Here is a 22,233-nt window from a genome sequence, read left to right as displayed (position 1 = left end):
CACACAGCGGCGCGCGATCACGTTCACGCTTCCCTCCCCCACCCCGGCGCGTCGCTGGCCACCGGCTGTAGGACAACGAACCCACGAGACGGTTAGTTCTCGCGCGGGGCCCTGGCCGGGGCTGGCGAGGGTGACCCGGCACCATCCCGCGGGAGGGACAGAAGCTGGGGGTTGTGGTTCTCCACCAGATCCGTAGGTGCCAAACGTGTGTGTGTGTGTGTGTGTGTGTGTGTGTGTGTGTGTGTGTGTGTGTGTGTAGGGGGCTGGGTCAACACGTGTGAAGTGGAGAAATTTGCGCTCAACGGGAGATGATTCGAGTAGTTCGGGACCACCCTGCCCCTCCGCGGACAGAGCTTGAAATCGCGGAGGGGACCAAAAGGGGGTGTGGATGTGGGTGCTTTCCTTTTGAATGACACTGCTGCCAACCCTCACTCCTTGATTTCTTTTTCCATGTGAGATCGGTCAGTTGGAGCAAAGAAATAGGCGACGTTTTTTTGAGGACTATGGACACTTTGAGTATTTCAAGGAAAGCGGCGGGGAGGGAGAGGGGAGGTGAGTACCTGGAGAACCTACATCAGGTTCCAGGAAATATAATGTTAGGGGGCTAGAAGACTGGCTGAAGAATTTTCCCCACCTTTGAAGTACTCTAGTGTCAGCCATCCGTCCTTCCATCCTTCCATCCATCCATCCATCATCCATCCATCCATCCATCCATCCATCCATCCATCCATCCATCCATCCATCCATCCATCCATCCGTCCTTCCATCCATCCATCCATCCATCCATCCATCCATCCATCCATCCATCCATCCATCCATCCATCCATCCATCCATCCATCCATCCATCCATCCATCCATCCATCTCTTCTTACACACATGTATACATACACATGCACACATATACACATGCATATGCACACACATGCATACACACATTTTAGCATATGTTTATACACTCATACATGCATACTTACATACATTTCCATTTCTGAGGTGGAAGTTACCCTCCTTGTGAAGTCTAGCTAGAGTTAGATTTAAAGTGTAAAAAGTAACCTTGTTCCTCTCCCCACCCCCAAAAAATGATTGTCAAAGATTTGGTTTAGCAGGAGGTGAAGAGATTAGTATGATGAATGTTTGGGGAGGGGGAGGTAGGGGAAAGAACTTCCAGAGTGCATTTGAAATAGGATTATGTTAAGAGAAACGTTGATTTAAACATAACTTTTCAGCAACACATTGATTGTTCCCTTCTATTTTATCTGGATGTGCCAGTGCCAGTTTTTTGACAATTCTGAAAGCCATATTCCAAATGGTCATTTTAAGGGTCGGACTGCCTGCACCCAAGAGGCCTGGCACCTTCCCTTAATGTCAAGACATTTGTGTAGAGTTCCTAAGTATCCTAGGCCATTGCAGAACTCCTCTCCTGAAAGGAACACGATACAAAGGTCATGCCACAGCCCACCAGAGCTAGTGGGTCTCCTGCTGTAATAATACTATCCTGCATATAGGATCCTGCTATCATTTTCATTTTGTTTAAAGAGGCTTTGATTTTGTAGTGTACTGTACTTTAGAGAAAGAAAGAATATGATCAGGATTATTCAAAGAAATGCATATTTACTAGTATAACTGCCAAGTTTGTCCATTTACTGTCCCAAAGAGGAATTCTCCTTTATAATATGGAGACTTGCTACAGTTCATCAGTCTTGGCATCTGTGCCATGGGGACATGTAATAGGGTGAGACTGGACTAGAATTAAGCCCTTCCAGTACTTCTGGGAACTCCTTGGATGGAATCTGAGATGTTGTTCCAGATTCTGAAATATAATGGATTTCACTTTTCCTTGTGCTTAGAGGTGTTGGTGTGAGACTCTTCTATTTACTTGAATACCCTTAGTGCATAGTGAGTATGAAATGTGTAGTCTAAAAAGCAATTAAAAAAATAAAATATACAGTGGCATCATAGAATAATATTTTTAAAAGATTGTTCCTTTGGAAGAATGTACGGAAGTAAAGGAAACAGTTTCCCATGTATCGGGAAGTGGAGCCATATTCAGAGTGACTGTTATATGTATAGACTGGCAGTCCTTCACTTACAAACATTCAACTTAAAAAACAAGCCGTACTAAAGACCTGTCATGGCTTCTGCCCTATCTCTTACCATCTTCCATGCCTGCCAGAATTCTCACTGGTGCTGCTGCTGCTGCTGCTGTTTTAGGAACAGTTGTGATAGAAAAGCAGTAATGACTTAGGGGAGCTGACCCACAGGGGCCAACAACTCCTGGGCAAAGCTGACTTGCCTAGATGTTGGCTTCCCTACCTTCAGATATACTGTCTAAAATTTTTTACTCATATTATTATCCTGCCTGAAAAGGTATAGATTTTGATAATTCACTTTTTTCTTAATGCAAATAATCTTGGGTTATGGGCAGTGCTTTCAGTAATTCACACATTGGTATGAATTTAGTGAGATTGTTTCCTAACACCTTTAGTCACAGAAACTAAGAGGTGGATAATTTTAGAGAATGAAGAACTTTGGGGGATTGACTTTGTTGAAATGCCACATTGGGGAATTTAGGGCAACATGAAAGCTATATATATATGTTATTTTATACCCACTGAAGGGGTATAAAAACATGAATAAGAAGGTGCCAAAGACAGACTACCTATTTCAGAAAGGGTTCTTTATCCTCCTATTAGGAGATTTTGTGTCTTGGTGCTGGTTCTGTCTTTAATTAGAGATATGTCCTTAGGAAAGTAATTGTAGCCTCTTTTACTGTTTCCTCCTTAATCAAAGGAGTCAGTGGGATCTTTAAGGTCTGTTTCAGTCTTGAGAGTCTATGCCTTCTTCCTGTACCATATGTGTATAATTCAGTACTTTTTCATAGGACCTAGAATTAAGGCTAGTATTATTAATAATATAATTCAGTTACAATGAGAGTTGTCCTAGGAACCCATCATCATTTATAACATTTATATAGAAAAAATGTATTCCTAGTTTTAAACAACTGACTTACAGACTTTTGGAACTTTTTGGGAAGTCAGGTTCTGCCTGTAGATAGATGCTTTTTAAAAAATGAGACTTATGAGTTCATCTGCCTAGGGAGCTGAATGTCCACTACCAAGGAAGATTCGTATCTTTTCTTTTCTGTATAGTATTATTCTGGGATACTGAGAGGTTAAGTGACTCTACCAGAGTCACGATATGTCTCTGAGGCAGGATTTGCCTCAGAAGCCAAAGCTCTCTCCACTATGCCATACTGCCTCTCTGTGTAGAAAGTTATTGCAGAGATAATGGCTTTCAAGTGTATCTTTTTTTAAAACATTTTTTTAAAGTGAGGCAATTGGGGTTAAGTAACTTGCCCAGGGTCACACAGCTAGTAAGTGTCAGATGTCTGAGGCTGTATTTGAACTCAGGTCCTCCTGAATCCAAGGCCAGTGCTTTATTCACTGCGCCACTTAGCTGCCCCCAATTGACTTTCTTGTACACTGTAGTCCAAACCTGCAACCTGGGGCAATCATAAGGGTTTTCTTGGGACATGAAAATGAAGGCTAAGGATTTCTTGCTTCTGCTATTTCTTTTGTCTTTGGAACCTGAATCAACCTATGGCTACTTATATGTATCATAAAAGTACTGGGGGATCCACTCGACAGAGTACCTTTTCAGATACACGTTAACATTCCATCATGAACTAAAATGATTATACTAGGGCTTGACCCTGAAGAGTAAAGTTACTGGTATTACAAGGAGAGGAGGTACATGTTGGGTATGTTATCACTGAAGAGTTGTGCATGAGAGTGGTATAAAGGAGAGATTTGTGATGGGAAAAGGAGGTGGGCTGGTCATATTGTGAGAGCAAGGGATAACTGATAGATAGCTTGTGTGTGCCATCAAATAAAGACAGTCCCAGAACTTTGCATGGGATTTACTGGAAGACACGGACATGGGTTGCACAGGACAAGAAAATGTGAATGAGGACCCACATGAATAAAATGACAGATCATTGAAATATCGAAGTATCAGGACCCGAGATGGAGCAAGGGGAAACTGAAATGCTTTCCTTTCACCAGTTCTGATCATGCCCCTTCTGTCTACCATTTTAGGTTTGGGGAAGGTAGAGGAGAAGTGAAGAAAGAGTGTTTTTGTTATGTCTCGAATAGAATTTACAGCTACCAAAAAGAACATTGAATTATGTATTAGGTTCAAAATCATTTTCAGAAACAAGGTGTGAGAAGCCTGGCAAGCTTCTGTTACCTCTATATAGTGGAACATATCTGAGTTCTTCAAACTGAGACTGAACTGGGTGTATAAGGAATGTCTGCCCTGGCTTCTCTTGCAGTTTCCACCCTTGTTGCTGCAGCAGCCTCATTCTCTCACCACATGCTCCTGGCCCTAATTCCACTTTGGCTCCACTTTTTCACCTCTGTTGTTTTAGTGGCTTTGATCGACTCTTTGCTATCTACTTACTCAGTGTCTTTGCTCTTGCCTTCTTGGCTGCTTCTTTCGGGTTCCAAAGCTAGAACAAATTGGGGATCCACAATGCGAAGTTCTGCTGGAGTTTTGCTTTTGGATGTTGATGTTGTAGTTTTGTTACTGTGGTCTTTCTCAAGAAGATGATTTTAGGATAATTTTGGTGTAAAGTTCTGAGATTTAAGTATCTTGATGTCTTTTCTGTACTGTGGCTTAAACTTGACCTGTACCAATTGTGGACAGTTGACTAGACCAAATTCATGCAAATAAATAAAAACAATTTCACATTATAAACTGGGAAGATGGTAGTGGACGGCCTTTTATTAGCTTTATACATGAACATTGGTTTTAATTTTTTTCCTAGATGAAAGTTATTTTAGCGATGTGGCAAACATTTGTTAAGTGCTTTGTGAATGAAATAGGTGATATTTCTCAACTGTCATGAATTTTAATTATTAGAATAAGATTTACTCCTGTAACTTGTGTAAAATTCTCATTAGCACAGTACTTGGCATAAAGCAAGTGCCCAATAAATTAGTGGAAAATAACAGTCACGTTATACTGTTTAGTAGTAATTTGATTCCATGCTTACTTAACATCCATTGAAGATGAATAATTTCTCATATGATGTAACTTTAAAGTTGAATAGTTCATTTGTGCCCAGTAGCATGTGGGATTATCTAGTTTTAAATTGAAACGGAGGTTAATTTTATGCTTTCAGATTGTAAAGCTTTGTATTATGTGCAGCTAATATAGAGAAACCACAAGTGTTCAGAATTAAGGAAATGACGGAGGTAGAGAGCACTTCTTTTTTGATTAGTTCATCCTAAATTCAAAGTACATAATATCAAGGGAGTGGAAAAAAACAGTGTGAAAATCCATATCCTACCATATATTATGAGCATTAGGGATTGAATAAAGCAAAACATGCTTCAGTATGGCAAGATATCAAGACTTGCAACAATATAGACTATGTTGTTGGAGTTGTTCCGAGCCACTATTTCTGCTGCAATAGGTAATTTTCAAAGCAAGTATTGAAACCATATCATTATTTTAAATCTAGTGATGGTAGTTCAATTAATGATTATAATTTCTTCTAACCATCTCAAAGAACTTCAGACATCTGTTAATAGCAGGAATTGGGTCTTTGTAAATTTTTATATCCCTATCTCTCACCAAAGAGCCTGTCATAAAATTAAATCCAATTCAGCAAGCACTTATTAAACTCTTACTGTTTGTTAGGGAATTGGTACTATGAAGACAAAAAGGACCTGACTTCAAGAAACTTACATTCTTTTGAGGGAAAATAAATGTACACAGATAAGTAAATACAAAATACATACAAAGTAAATATAAATTTACATGAAATGTGCCAGGGAGCTTTATACATGAACTTCTATGTTTTTTTCCTAGATGATAGCTGCAGCTAAATTAAAATAATTGGTGCTTAGTAAACTTTTGAGATTTATAAGATTTAATATTCATGTATGAAATGAATGATTTCTTTTTCAAATATGGTATGAATTTTGATTTTGACTTGCTCCTAAAGATTGTGTAAGATGTAGTGAAATTTTAGCTACTACTGGGAGCTGATTTGTTCCTGAGTAATCCTGGTTTATTATGCTTCTATTCTTTTTGTTAAGGATGTGACAGAAAATTTATAGTGATAGGTAGCAGTGAAGCCATTGGCAGGAAATGAAGGAAGGAACTGTAAAAGAAATAATAATAGTTATTTCTGTCCAGAAAAAAAAATAAAGAGCTTCATGCAAATGCCTCAGAAAATAATTTAAAAATAACAAAGTAAAAACATTTAACCAGTATAACACTATCATAATACAATACAATATGATATAATATTAGTAAGGTAACTATAATTTAATATGATGATATAAAATATATTTACCTTGCCTAACTTTTATAGTATCATATTAATTAAAGTAATTTATTATGGTATAAATATATTAGCATGTTTTATATTAGCATATTAAGTATATGTCTATAGCACACTGACTGAAAATAATATTTTGAAAGTAGATAGTGCTTGACTATAATAAAGTTGTGGACTGGCCAACAACAGGTGATGTGTGTGTTGTTCAGAAGACAATAGGCTCTGATCAGATGAGTTACAGGGATAAAAAGAGATGGCTCACATTTCTAGCTATAGAATTATTAGTATATAAATATAGTATATTTTTATAGAATGGGCTAGACCAAATTAAGTCTAACATACTCAGTTTTAAAGAGAGACTGTAGGCTATTAAAAAATATATATGTAATACAAAATACCTTTTTTATAATGCCTATTTTTATGTAGTCTATTTACTCATGAATTTATGCTGTTTCATAGAATTTCAGAGCAGGAAAGATGTCAGAGACCATTCAGTCTAATACTCAAATTTTCAACAAAGGAAAATGAGCCTTACAGAAGAGAAAGGACTTGCCCTCACTCACACAACTGTGAAAAGCCATAATTAGAATCCATATGTCCTAACTATATACCATTGCCCTTTCTCCTACATACTATGGACAGTTAATTATAAGTTGTTAGTATAAAGGAAGGAAGAAGTAATGCAAATCATATAGAATAGTGGGATAGTTACAAAATCATTTGTATTTAGTTTTGGAATGTAATATTTTTTCTTTTGGTTAGGAGCTGGCAGGAAATAGATGGTATATTTCATCGAGGATCTTCTGGAATGTAGATGGCCATTTCATTGGTTATTTTGTTTCACCGCCGTTGTTATCTTTGATGAAATTATCTTTTGTTTCTGTGATTTGTTCTTCAATCTGCCCATTCTTTAGGATTATATTATTTAATTTCCAATTAATTGTTTCTTCAGTTTTCTTCTTTATTAAACATATTTCTTATTCTGATCTGCAAAAGATAAATTTAATGTATCTACTTTTATATGTTTCTGAGCTTTTTGTAAAGGTAATAATGTAATCTGAGGAAGATTCATACTCATTTTTTTTACCAGAAATCTATCATAACTAACTTTTCTAAAATACTATTGAGATCTTTAACTCTTTATTTTTTGTTGTTGTTGGATTTGCTTAGGCTAAAAGGGGTAGATTGAAGTTTCACACTATTAAAGCTTTACTGTCTATTTTCCCCGGTAACTCATTTAATTTTTCCTTTAGGTATTTAGATGCTATGCCATTAAGTGAATATGTGTTTGGTATTGATATTAATTCTTTTTCTGATACCTTTCAGCAAAACAGTTTCCTTTTTTATCCCTTTTAATTTAGACTATTTTTGCTGTTGCATTATCTAAGATCACGATTACTACTTCAGCTTTTTAAAGTTTAACTGAAGCATAATAGGTTTTGCTCTAGCCCCTTATTTTAGCTCCATATGAAACTTTGTTTGAAGTGTTTTTTTTTTTGTTTATTTGTTTTGTAAGCATCATATGTTGGGCTCTACTTTCTAATGTATTCTACTCTTCTCACCCACTATGGATCAGTGCATCCCATTGACATACACAGTAATTATCTTTAATTGTGTGTTTTTCCAGTAAGCATTTATTAAGTACCTGCTATTTGCCTGGCACTAAGTGCTGGGGACACTAAGAAATGTAAAAGAGCCCCTGCTCTCAAGGAGAGACAACATGAAAACAACTAGGAACTAACAAGCTATATAGAGGATGAATGGAAAATAATCAACAGGGAGTAAAAGGGTGGGCACTAGAATTATGGAGGCTCTGACAAGGCTTCTTGTAGGATTTTATCTTGCACTTAAGGAAGCCAGAAGGCAGAGATGATGAGGGAGGCATGAGGGACATCCAGTGAAAGTGCTCAGAGTAGTGAGATACTATCTTTTTTGAGGAACCAGCAAGAAATCGAATGTCAGTGGGTGGGAATACAGTGGATAACATGTAAGAAACCCTGGGTGAGGAAGTTATGGGGAGCCAGTGAAGCCTATGGGGGGTGCGGGTCAGACTTGCACTTGAGGAGGTTCACTTTTACAGTTGAGTGGACGATGGCCTGGAATGAGAAGAGATGTGGCAAGGACACTCACTGGCAGGCTATCACAGTAGTCCAGATGTGAGGCAATAAGGGCCTGTTGTTTGTCCATTGGACTTGAAAAGTATCAATGACATCACAGTGTTGGGGTCAAGGTACAGTGTGTTCGACTTTGGCTGATCAGTCCAATACAAGCTTGGAAGACTCTACCCGCGGGTCAGGCACAAATAGTCTAATGGAATATTTGGGATGGAGATGTCTCTAGATTTGTGCATCTCACATTTCCTTTGTGTTACTGTGATTCTACTTTCTTAGAGCACAGCACCTTCTTTGATGCAAGTACACCATGCCGATGGTCCTGTCAGCGTTTCCCGTGTCTCACAATTGATACTAAAGTCCTTCAGGGACCTTGAGAGTACCTATGTACCCATTCTTCCAACTTCCGTGGAAGCGCTTGCCTTGTTTGAGTTCTCCATAAAGTAGTTTGCCTAAAAAGGTAAACCTGTGTTTCATATTTTGGCTATGAGGCCAACCCGTTGGTGTTGTGCCCTCTGCAGTAGAGTTTGAATGCTTGGCAGCTCAGCTGGAGAGAGAACCTCAGTGTCTGGTACTTCAGCTTGCCAGGTGATCTTCAGAATCTTCCTAAGGCACTTCAGATAGAAATGGTTCTGTACCAGGTGGTGGCAGTTTTGGAGGAGAGAAGGTAGTATATGCATGAGAAACTAAAAAAGGTCAAATTCCCTCCATCCTCTTCTCTTTTAGTTTTCTTTTATCTGTTACCTATCCTCTTTTTATATATAAAAGGGTGGTGAGTGAGGAGTATTCTCATCACTAGCGTTTAAAGACCAAATTGCTTCAACTCTTCTTTCCCTCTCTTTTCTTTCCTTAACCCAGGGCCCCATGGCAGGTTCTTATCTTTTCCTTTAGTTTAAACCCTTCTTTGAGATTCACCCTCTTTACCCTGCCTTCTCTCTATTCTTTCTTTTCCTTTCTGTTTCTCTCTTATATGAAATATATTTCTGCACCCAACTGTATGTGTCTTCTCTCCTTTTACCAGTTTAGATGTGGGATGGGGGCGGCTAGGTGGTGCAGTGGATAAAACACTGGCCAGGTGTACCTGAGTTCAAACCCCGTCCTTAGACACTTGACACTTAATAGCTGTGTGACCCTGGGCAGGTCACTTAACCCCCATTGCCCCGCAAAAACAAAAAAACAAAACAAAACAAAAACACAGATAAAAGCGGGATTTCAATGTTGCCTGTTTTCTCTTCTGCATCCTCCTAGTTTGTTTCCTCTTCTCTCTGCATACCCCAATTATGTGAATTAGTTTCACCTACCCTTTTTTACTCTTCCCTCCTGCCTTAAGTATATTAACTTTCTCTCCCTTTCCTTTCTTCTTTTGAGATCATCAAAACACTTTCTGTCCTGTTTAATTCTCTCTATAACCCCTAATGTTATTAAGGTTTTGAGGAGATACTTGCATTGTTTCTTCATGTTGGAATGTAAACACTTCATTCTTGTTTAATTCATTATGATTACTCACTTGTGTTTGCTGTTTATGTTTTTCTTGACTCTTGGTCAGAATTTCTACTCAGCTCTGGTCTTTTCATCAGGAATGTTTGGAAGTCCTCTTTCATTAAAGACCAACATTCTTCCCTGTAGAATTATAATCAGTTTTGCTGGATAAAGTTTTTTGGTGTTTTTTTTTTTTTGGTTGCAAGCCTGTATCTTTTACCATTAGTAATCATATATTCTAAGCTTTCTATTCCCTTGCATTGTTGGCTGCTAAATCTTGTGTGATCCTTCCTATGACTCTTCAGTACTTGAATTCCTTCTTTTTGTCTGCCTGTAGCATATTTTTCTTCTTTGATTTAGAAGCTCTAGACTTTGGCTATGATATTCCCAGGTGTTTCTTTCAGGAGGTAGTTGACTCTTTTAGCTTCTACTTTGCCCTCTAGTTCTAAGAGATCTGGGCAGTTTAATGATTTCTTGAATTATGATATTGAGACTTTTTTGGAGATATGGTTTTCAGTTATATAGTGATTCTTAAATATCTCTTTGATCTGTGTTCCAGGCTTTCAATATTTGAGAATCTTTATGTTTTCTTCTGCTTTTTCATTTTTTTGTTTTGTTTTGCGGGGAAATGGGGGTTAAGTGACTTGCCCAGGGTCACACAGCTAGTAAGTGTCAAGTGTCTGAGGCTGGATTTGAACTCAGGTACTCCTGAATCCAGGGCCAGTGCTCTATCCACTGTGCCACCTAGCTGCCCCTGCTTTTTCATTTTTTAAAAAAATTGTGTTAATATTTCTTTATGGCTCATGGAGTCATTAACTTCTTTTTGATCCATTCTGCTTTTCAAAGAGTTATTATTTGGGAAGGGACTCCTTGTGCTAAGTTGTTAACTTTTTTCCAGGTCTCTCCTCCATAGCTCTCCTTTCCAGTTCTTTCCTCTTATTTCTTTTATAATATCCTTCTAAAACTCTTTAAAAAGTCATCATTTTTCCAGAAACTCTAGTTCAAGGAATATTTTTAAGGCTTTGCTTATACATGTTTTGGAGTCATTATTTTCTTCTAGGGTTGTGTTTTTGGCATCCCTATCACCATAAAATTGATCACTGGATCACTGTTGAGATTCTCTTTGTTTACTCATGTAGTCTTAATTTCTGACCTTGGACATTGTATTAGGGCCTGACTGAACACTTCTGGAAGGAATGTCTAGGCATTGGCCAGTTTTGTTTTCTTTTTGGGTCATGCTATTATTTCCTTTGGGTATTGATATCTGTGTTCTTCAAGGATCTCAGGAGCAACACAGGTTGGGATTCCTCAAGCTTTCAGTGTACCTAATCCAGAGTAAAGTCTGATTTTTGCCCTCCTGATCTGAACTTTGCAAGATACTGACCTGGACTTGAATTTGAGCAAAATAACTGTGGGTTTGCCCCTCGATAGAGTTCTAATATATTGCGGCTACAACTATTGTCAGCTAGCTAGAAATCTCAGAAGGGTTAGAGTGATAGAACTGCTCTTTCTCCTTCTGTTTAAGCTCCCTACCCTGGTTACTTAGTTGTAAGCTTTACTGTGGGCTGGGGGCTGGATCTGAGTTGCTCATCTTTTCCTAGGGTTGGAGATACACAGCTGTTGCTCGCCTCTGCTTATTCCTTGTGTAGTACACAGCCTCAGTACTGTGACCACTCCTTGCTATGGTCTGCCACACATAGTTTCAGGCCCGTCCCTCAGTCCACAGTAGATTTGCCACTTAGTTTGGGGAGTATGAGGGCTAGAACTGCAAATTGGCACCTGTTTCTGCTCCCCAGATAGCATCAGGTCCCTACATGTTGGCTTTGGGCTCTCTTCTTGCCCTAGTGCACAGGCTTTCAAGTACTAGTTAAGTCTCTGTGCACCCTTCTGGCCATCTCTGCAAACCTCAGAAACCAGATAACAACCTGGGCTGGAAAAATGATTCACTGGGATTTTTTTCCCTTGGATTTTCCAATCAAGACTCAGTCTGGTGTTTACTGGGTCTCTGTGGAGTAGTTCTGAGGAGGGAACTAGGACGTTCTACTTCTTCCTACTTTGCTCCCTTGGCTAATACCTTACCTTTCTTTTCCATAGGCTAATGCTATTAAAAACAGCATGTAATCTCTGAATTTCCAACACCTAAGCTTGAGGGAGGCAAGCTGAAAGTTTACTTTAATTGAATATCAATTCCTTGAGAACAAGGACAAAGGAAGGAAAGAGTATTGCATGTTAGGAAAATAACTTTGACAGGCATGTGGAAGATAGCCTTGTGGAGTGAGGAGATACATGAAACAGAGAGACCAGTTAGAAGACTTTTGTAATAGTCAAGTCCAGAGGTGATGAAGGCCTGATTTAGGGTGGTAGCTGTTGTGAGTGGTGACAAAGGAACACATACAAGAGATGTTGTGAAGGCAGAAATGGAAAGATTTGGCAGCTAATTGGATATTGGGGTAGGGTAAGAAGTTAGGATGACCCTAAGAATGTGATCATGGGTGACTGGGAAGATGGTAGTGCCAACCCAAAGAAAGTAGGGATGGGTGGGAGAAATACTAAGTTTAGTTTTGGACATATTTGAGATGTCTACAGGATATCAAGTTTGAAATGTCCAAAAAGCAATTGGTGGTGTGTGACTGTAGCTCAGGAGAGAGACTAGGTCTGGATATAGAGAGCTGAGAGTCATCTACCTAGAGATAATAATTGAACCTATAGGAGCTGATGAGAATAGCAGGTGAGATAGTTGTTATGATATAGTTGAACCAGCAAAGATGACTAAGAAGGAGCAATAGGGAGAGCTGGGAGAGAGTGACATATAGAAACCCAAAGAGAAGACAGTCTCCAGTTGATAAGGTTATCAGTAGTGTCAGATACTACAGAGGTCAGTACAGATGAGGATTTAGGAAAGACTATTAAAATTTTCAGTTAAGAGATCATTAGTAGCATTTGGTATCAGCATTTTCAGTTGAATGATGAAGTCTAAAGCTTAGCCATGAGTGAGGAGACAAAGTGGAGGCAACAGGTACAGGTGACTTTTCTCAAGGTGTTTAGCTGAGAAAGGAAGGTGAAATAGAGAATGACAGCTAGAGGGAGTGGTAGAATCAAATGAGGATTATTTCAAGAGGGAGATATGGGTGTTTTTTTTAGGCTCCAGAAAAGCATCCAGTAAGGAGACATGGAGAGATGAGAGTTTGGGATATTAGGGAGAGATTCAAGATTAGACAGTCTATGGGACTAGATTGGAGAGGATGTGAACAAAGGTGAGGGTTTGGCTTTGACAAGGCCGCCTCTTTTTTAGAGACTAGAATGAAGTAGAAGATAGTTGAGGAAGATGAATGACTGACATGAGATGAAGACTAGAGACAAGAGAGCTTCCTGAATGACCTCATTTTTTTTCTGTGAAGTATGAGTAGAGATTGGAGGCAGAGAGGTTGGGAAGAAGTGTGGCCATGCCATGAGAGTTTGAGGAGAGGTGAAGCTTGGAATAGCCACTGTGTATAGTGAGATTTTTCAACTGGTTGTAGAGTAGAATGGAGGAGTAGAATAATTGCCTTGGTGCTGGATGGGCCCAGGTAAAACTAGATAAAAATTTATAGTGGACCCAGTTAGAATGATATTGGGATATGTGTGTATATATCTATATATGTATTATGTATGTGTGTATATTGTATGTACAGATGTGTATATTATGTACTTAGATATATGCATATGTGTGTAGATATGCATGTATGGGTCTATATGTATATATTTTTACAAAAACAGACACTGAACTTCAGTAGAAGTGGAGTGAAGGCCGGCAGTCTGGGGTTGGGTTTTGGGTAGGCATGATTAGCAGTAGAGTGAGGACTCATGAGTAGAGAATAGTGTTAGAGTTTATTTGGTTTACCAAAAGATTTAGATAGGAAAGAGGGAGTATATAAATAATGCATGAGTAACAATCTAGAAAAGATCTGAGGGGTGGAGGGAACAGACGTCACAGTGACTATGAAGAGCAGGGTCAGGGGTCATAAAGAATAGAGAAAGATGGAATGATAAAAGATTATGATCGGTTAAAACAATTCTGGAGTTTCTGAACATGGACTTCACAAAAAATGAGAGTGGAATTTTGTGAGGAATGTCCCTCTCTGGGTACAGTGGAGGAAGCAAACTGAACAGACTAAGGAATTGGGAAGTTAGTATATTTGAGAGAACATCATCAGTATGTATGTTCAGGTTCACTAATATGAGGACAGGAACTGGGGAGGAGAGAGATTGAACCAGGCACTGAACTCATTGAGGAAAGAAAGAGAATATTCTGGGGGTGGATAGGTAACAACCACTGGGATCCAGTTTGGGATATATTTGGATATATTGAACCTCAGAGGAAGAGTGATTGCTAAGAGAGGGAGAGGAAGAATGTGTTTGGAAGTAACAATGGAGGGCAAGGAATATTCCAACTCTATCACCAGGACAAGTGAGTCAGGCCTATGAAAGAAAGTATGGCTGTGCTGTCAGGTCTATCAGCAGGTAGTCCAGAAGATATGGTGGAAAGGGAAGGTAGCTTTGGAATTATGGTTTAAGATTTAGGTAAATGGGAATAAGAGAGCAAATAGTTGGGAATGAAGAAAGGAGTTTTGTTCATTGGGCACCCTGAGGATCAGAACCACTGAGATGGAGAAGAGAATCTAAGGGGGTGGGACATTATGTTAACTATTGAGAAGTGAGTTTAAGCAAAATATCAGCAATTGATGAGAGATCTGTTTAGGATAGCTCAAAGTTCTTCCTAGAGGTCCAACCTTGTGGCACAAGGTGATACTGTTTCAGGGGCAATCAGGACTGAAGAAGAGCCAGGATGCCATGGAAGCTGGGAGGTGGGTGATGTTTGTTGTCTAGTCCTGCTCTGGAGAAGGCCATGGAGCAAGGTACAGGAAAGTCCAGAGCTGGAGCTGGCTCTACTGTAGGACCAATGGAAGACAAAGGCAGGTGGCAAGATTACTTCTCAATTAAAAAAATGATAGTAGAAGGTTTGACAAAACTGGTTAGAATATTTCAAACAGAAATTAATAAGGGATTGTCAATGCAATGGGAAAGTTCCTATTCATTCTAAAGACCAGTGAGGAAAACTGCTAAAGTGCCTGAGGACTTTGTGTTATAGTCACATGGAAGAAGGCATTCAGGTATTTCTACCTGGACATGCCTTTTTAAAGTAATAAACATTTTTTTTATAGTTTTGAGTTCCAATTTTTATCCCACAGAATATGTTCCATCAGTATCATCTCTTTCTTTGGAGGTAGATAGTATGTTTCATCAATAGTCCTTTGGGATTATCTTGGATCATTATATTGTTAAAAATAGTTAAATCATTCACAGTTCATCAAACAATATTGTTATCTCTGTGCACAATGATATCTTGGTTCTGCTCACTTCACTAAACATAATTTCATACACATCTTTCCAGGCCTTTCTGAAGTCATCCTGCTTGTCATTCATTTCTTATAGCACAAGAATATTCCATCACCATCGTATATCACAGCTTGTTTAGCTATTTCTCAATTGATGGGCATTCCTTTGATATCCAATTCTTAGCTATCACAAAAAGAGCTGCTATAAATATTTTTGTACAAATAGGTCTTTTTTTTCTCTTTTTGAGGATGTCTGTGGGATATAAACCTAGCAGTGGTATTGCTGGATCAAAGGGTATGCACAATTCCATAGCCCTTTGGGCATAGTTCTAAATTGCTCTCCAGAATAGTTGGATCTTTTCACAATTCCACCAACAGGGGATTAGGGTCCCAGCTTTCTTACAGCCCCTCCAACATCCAATATTTTCCTTTTTTTGTTATATTTGCCACTCTCATAGGTGTGAGGTGATACCTCAGAATTTTAATAGCATTTCTCTGATCCAATAGTGTTCTAGAGCATTTTTCAAATGATTATAGATTTGATTTCTTTGCTAGACATGTTTTATATATGTGTGTGTATACACAGACACACATGTATATATGCAGACACACATATATACACTCATATACATATATACACACACATTTTCTCCTTGCTTCAAAATTCTGGGTTGTATCAAATCAACAAATATTTGACTGCCTTATTACAAAGAGATATAGTATTTTGTCTTGAAATTCAAGGATCTTACAATTTAGTTGAGACAGAACATAAAAAGGAAGCCAGATGGTATAGTGGGTAGTGTTGGACTTGGAGTTAGGGAGGCCTGAGTTTGAATCCTGCCTCAGATATTTTTTGCTGCACGACTTGGGGCAAGCCACTTAACCTTTCAGCCTGGTTTTTTGTTTTTTTGTTTTTTTGCAAAACTGAGGTGGTAAATAGCAGCTCCCTTACAAGGTTGTTGCAAGGTTCAAATGAGATTGCACATAAAGTACTTTGTAACCTTAAAAGTGCTATATAAATGCTAGCGGTTACTACTATTACTTCTACTGCTGCTGCTGCTGCTCCTATTACTACAATACCTTGGAGTGACAAGGCAATATTACAAAGCCTTTTCATGATTGCATCAAGTGAATGGTAGTGGCAATAAGTGCTCCAAATGCAGTGTCCTTTCCACTGTGTAAGGGATGAAGTGGGGAGGGAAGGAAGAAAGAAGAAAATGACTACTCCTACTCTTTAAATGGATGTTCCATCTCATTAATGTGGGTACTCTTTCCTAATGTGGCAATAACCACAATCCATGCCTTCTCAGTGTGTAGCTTTTGTCCAGATTCCTTTCAATCTTCCACAGAAATCATCCAATATATTGGATGGGTAATTGTTATGGCTGTTCTTTGGTTTTCTCTTGATCACATTACACAATGGACCCACTTTCTTTCCCTGTAATTTATCTCCATGCTGGTGTCCTTTATGTAACTCCTTCATTTGCAATATGTTTCCACCTATTCACACTTGCCTTGCACTGCTCCACTGCCCCTTTGACAATCCTCAACTCTCAATCCTTTAGAGACTGGCATTTCAAATATGAAAGTCTGGAAGTAATTCAGTATATATAGGCCAATTTGGTGGTTAAAGTATTATAGGGAGGAGTAGTGTGAGACTGAAAGGACAGGTTGAAGCCAGGTGGAGGGAGCTCTTGAATGCTAGTCTAAGGAACCTGGAGACAGGGAGAAACAGATGGTTATAGCAGTAGATCAGACAAGCTGCGATAGAGTGGTTGTGGTAATAGAAAGAAGAAAGATATAAGAGTTATGGTACAGCTGTGTAGAATTGCTAGAACTTGGCAAATGATTGAGTATAGAGGGAAGAGAAGAAGGAGGAGCCCAAGATGACTGAGGTTTCCAGCCTGGGTGAATGGTGATGTCATTACAGAAATATGGATGGCTTAAAGTGGGACAGGTTTTGAGGGAAAAATAAGTAATCTGGTTTTGGATATGTTTATCTTAGGTATCAGTAGAATAGGTGGAGATGTCTAGCAATCATATGGACTAGAGGGCAAGAGAGAATATAGGATTTTAGGCTAGATTTGGGAGTAATTGGCTAAGTTTTGATAAAACTGGTACTGCATGACAAGACCAAGGGGAGAGAGAGTTGTAAGGAGATAAAGATGAGGGCCAAAGACAAAACTGAGAAATTTATGTTTTATGAGCAGAAGGAAGAGGAGCAATTGAAGGTATGTAATCTGTTTCCCTTCTAATTTTTTTTATGGTATGATCTTTAAAATTAAGGCCACATATCCATTTAGGATATATTGTGAATTATGATGTAAAATATTTTCCTAAGCCTCATTTCTTCCAAACTGCTTTCCAGTTTTCACAGAGTATTTTTAAAAACTCAAATATGAAGTTTCTTCCTATGTTATTTGTGCTTTTTTGTTTATTGGACACTGGATTATGGAGACCATTGTTTCTGATTCTCTCTTACTTGGTCTGTTCCATTTACCTACCTGATTTTGATAACTGCTGCTATATAGTATAATTTGAAGTTCTAGAAGTGCTTTTCTTCTTTTGTCCCTACCTCTTTTTTTTTTTTTAAGTGGGGCAGTGAGGGTTAAGTGACTTGCCCAGGGTCACACAGCTAGTAAGTGTCAAGTGTCTGAGGCCAGATTTGAACTCAGGTACTCCTGAATCCAGGACTGGTTGCTTTATCCACTGCACCACCTAGCCGCCCCTGTCCCTACCTCTTTTCATGATTTCCTTTGATAGCCTAGATCATTTAATTTTCTGAATAGATTTTCATATAAAGTATCCCTCTAATAATTTTATTGACATATTTTAAAATTAACTTTTAAGTATTGACATTTTTGTTATATTTGCAGGGTCCAGTCACAGGCACTTAATTATTCTTCCAGTTATTTTAAGTTCTTTGTTTCATTAAAGAACATTTTGCATTTGAATGTATACAAATATTATGTGCGCTTTGGTAGATTGATCCTCAAATATTTTATGCATTTTATAGTTATTTGGAATGGAATTTTTTCTATTGTTGCCTATTCAATTTTGTTTTTATTATATAGAAATGTTCTTTATTTTCAAGGGTTCATTTTATAGCCTTACCCTTTGCTGAAGCTATTATCTCAATATCTTTGCTAATTCCCTAGGATTTTCAAGTAAATCATAATGTCATCAGCAAATGGGATAGTTTTATCTCTTCTTTTTCTACCTTTACTCTTTTAATTTCTTATTGCTTTTGCTAGCATTTCTAGAACAGTATAATAGTGGGGACAGTGGACATCTTTGTTTTATTTGATATTTTGGGGGAAAGTTTCTAGTCTATCACCTTTACATATGATGCTTGTTTCTGGTTTTAGATGGTTACACTTTATGATATTGAAAAAGATTCCTAAAAAAAAAAAAGACTCCTACATGCCCATACTTTGTAGAGTTTTTAGCATACATGGATGTTATACTTGTCAAAGGTTTTTTCTGCATCTATTGAGATAATCACATAGTTTTGAGTATTTTTGTTTTTATTATCATTATGTTGATTATTTTCCTTATGTTGAATAGTCATTGCATCCCTAGTAAATTCATTTTGGTCATGGAGAATGATTTTTTTTTATGAATTGCTGTCATTTCTTGGATAGAATTTTATGTAAAATTTTTGAATTGATATTTTTAATGATATTCATCTATAGTTCTCCCATGCTTTGTCATTCCCTGGTATTAGGTAATTTAGACTTTATTTGCTTTATAAAAGAAAAGAATATTTGTCCTATATAAGAAATCTGTTAAGTTGCTTTCTTTCTCAGTTTTTGATAGTAATTTGTGTAGTGTGTGTGCTAATTGTTCTTTATTTCTTAATTTTTATTTCTTTTTTTTTTAAACCCTTAAATATCTATTTTCTCCTAGCTACCTTGTATTCTTTCTCTTTTTTTATGTGAGGCAATTGGGGTTAAGTGAATTGCTCAGGGTCACACAGCTACTAAGTGTCAAGTGTCTGAGGCCGGACTTGAACTCAGGTCCCCCTAAATCCAGGGCCTGTGCTTTATCTACTCTGCCATCTAGCTGCCCCCTAATTGTTCTTTAAAAGTTTGCTAGAATTCTGTTGTGAATACTTCAGGACCAGGAGGCTTTCTTTTTTTTCTTTTTGCTATTTCCTTTGCAGTTAGATCAGTTTCTTTTTCTGGGATTGAATTAAGATATCTGACATTTGTCTTCTGACATTTGAGTACTTTGTATTTTTGAAGGTATCTCTATTTTTTCCCACTCTGTTTTCTTAGAATATAACTGTTGTAGGTTCTGATAATTCTTTTAATTTCTTCTGCTTTTGTTGTGATTTTACATTGTTTGCTCTTTTGTTTATTAGAGTTTCTACCTTTTAAAAATCACATTGGCTAAAGTTTTATCAATTTTATTAGTCTTCAAGTTACCAGATTTTAGTATTATTTATTATTTCTATAGCTTTTTGGTTTCCAATTTATATTTCTTTTAAAATTTTAATATCTCTTCTTTTGTGCTTTGTTAGGTCTGCTTATTTCTTTGGTTTCTAATTTTTTAAAATGCATATTCATGTCATTAATCCTTTCTTTTTCTATATTGTTCATGTATATTTGTAGGGATATGATTTTTCCATTAAAAACTGTTTTAGCTTCATCCCAGAAATTTTGCTATGTTGTTTCATCATAATTTATATATAATTAGTAATTGTTGCTATGATTTGTTTTTTGACCTGTTCATTACTGAGTAAAACCTCATTGCTAAGTTTCCATTTGGGGCACTGTGTTTTATTTGTGCTTTATGAACTTATTACTATTTTTCTTATGTTATGGCCTGTAAAGAATATATTTACTATTTCTACCTTTTTACTTTTGTAGTATCTATGTGCTCTAATACATTGTTGAGTTTTATAAAAGTACTATTGGTACTGAAAAATATTCATATTCTTTAGCAGTTTCATTTAGAAGTCTCCATAAGACTTTTAGTTTAGTTTTTTCAGGAAATTATTTAATTCTGTATTTGCCCTTAAAAAAATTCTATTACACTTTTCCAAGGGAGGGAGAGACATGGAAATCTACCACTATTGTAGTACTATGTGCATACTTCTTATAGTTCAGTTAATGTTTCCTTTATGAATCTAGATGCTAAGGCATTCAGAGCATCTAAGTTTAATATCAATATTTGTTTTTTGTATATGGCTCTTTTCAGCATAATGTAGTTTCCTTGGTTAACTCTTTTTATCATTTGAAAGTTTGTTTTTGTTTCGTCTGATAGCATGATTGCAACTCCTGCTTTTTTGGATTCATCTGATGCACGGTAAATTTTTTTCCTAGCCTCTCATTTTTATATTCATCCTCTCATCCTCTCATTCTCTCTCTCTCTCTCTCACTTTCTATATATACACACACATATACATATACTTGGTTTAAAAATATATTTTATACATTTGTTTTTATACATGTGTTTTATTTACTTTAAAATATACTTGTGTTTATAAACAGCAGATTGCACGTTTTGTTTTCTTATGTAATTTATCACTTTTTTGTTTTATTTTTTTCACATTTAAAGTTATGAGAGTTGGGTTTATATTTCCTCTATTTGTCTCAAATATTTTCTTTCCAAATTAGGATTCCCCCCCCCCCCCCCCCGTTCTTTGTCTCTTCCTTTTTCTCCTTTCCTTCTTCTTCAGGGTCTTTGTCTCTTCAGTTATTTTAGCTTAATCTATTTTGTTTATCTTAGTCTGTCTACTTGGAGGCAGTTGGTAGTGAAGTGGTCAGAGTTCTGGGCCTAGATTTAGGAAGACTGGAGTTTAAATGGTGAGAAATATTTAACTAACTAGCTTGGGCCTAACTTGGGTGGGGGGCCTAAGCTAACTGGAGGACTAATCTGGGGACTTTTGACTGGCTGGCTATCTGACTGCTATTAATTTAATATGGGCTGTTTATAAAGTTCCACCACACTTGCTCCTCCCAAATTGATAAGCAAAAGATTAAGAAGCCTCTTCCATTTTAATAGCAGAGGGCTTATTTATGAGATACAATTTAAAATTAAGAATACAGGGAAATAAAATGTACAACCTGACTGCTTTCTGGCACGTCTCTTTCCACCTGCCACGCTTGGAACTTTTTTAGCCTCCTCGTGCGTACCAATGGACCTTCTTCTAGCATTCCCTTCATTGAAAAGCCCCCCTGCTCCATGCTCTTTCTCCGGAGTCCTTCTCTTGTCTGCCCCCTTCAGCATCTCTCCTTTCTCTATCCTCCGGAGCCCCTCTGTTCTCTTAATCTTTCGGTCTTCCTTACTACCTTCTCTGTCTGTCTGCCCCCCTGCGTCTTCTCTATCCTCGCTTGTCGATGCCCCTGTCTCTTGTCAGCCCCGTTTTTATTAACCTGCTCTCCCAGGCGAAACTGGGGGCTAGTTGCCCCCAGGGCTGGACAAGACCCGTGCTTCACAGCGAGCCCGCAGCTGGGGCAGGGCAAAGCAAACCCCCGAGTCCCTGAGGGACACCTTTCTGCTGTGCAAATGGGGCCATGCTGTGCCACACCCATGGCTTGGGGTTTTTGCTTAGTCCAGCTCAGAGGCCCCCCCCTCTGCTGAAGCGGAGGGGGTGAGGCCCTAGCCCCTCTTAACACAGAAAAAAACACCTGAGGGCCTAAGGCTTTTTAATCTCAGCCCAAAGGCAGGGTCCCCAAATCAAAATAAATTTCCACAAAATCTAGCCTCAGACACATAATATCTATATGACCCTGGGCAAGTCACTTAATCTCTGTCTCCGTTTACTCAACTTTAAAATGGGGATAATAATAGCACCACTTTCTTCACACCTCCATTTGTTATCCCCTTCCCTAATTTTGGAGTTTTGCTTAACGTAATAGTTCCTTTTTCTTTTTTCTTTTATCTAGTTCTTTAATTCCTGTCCTC

At 37.9% G+C, this 22,233-nt stretch overlaps 1 protein-coding gene across 1 annotated transcript in view; it reads left to right on the top strand.

Annotated features, from left to right (window-relative positions):
• PLCE1 (phospholipase C epsilon 1) overlaps positions 1–22,233 on the top strand; it is a 336,517-nt gene that overhangs the window by 28 nt on the left and 314,256 nt on the right. Inside the window, exon 1 of the mRNA XM_043983896.1 lies at positions 1–91. This exon is cut by the window's left edge and continues 28 nt beyond it. The gene's annotated coding sequence lies outside the window, so the exon portion shown is untranslated. The remainder of the gene's footprint in view (positions 92–22,233) is intronic.

The sequence above is a fragment of the Dromiciops gliroides genome, chromosome 2 (assembly GCF_019393635.1).
Source record: "Dromiciops gliroides isolate mDroGli1 chromosome 2, mDroGli1.pri, whole genome shotgun sequence".
NCBI lineage: Eukaryota > Metazoa > Chordata > Mammalia > Microbiotheria > Microbiotheriidae > Dromiciops > Dromiciops gliroides.
This window is presented reverse-complemented; position numbering and strand designations above follow the sequence as displayed.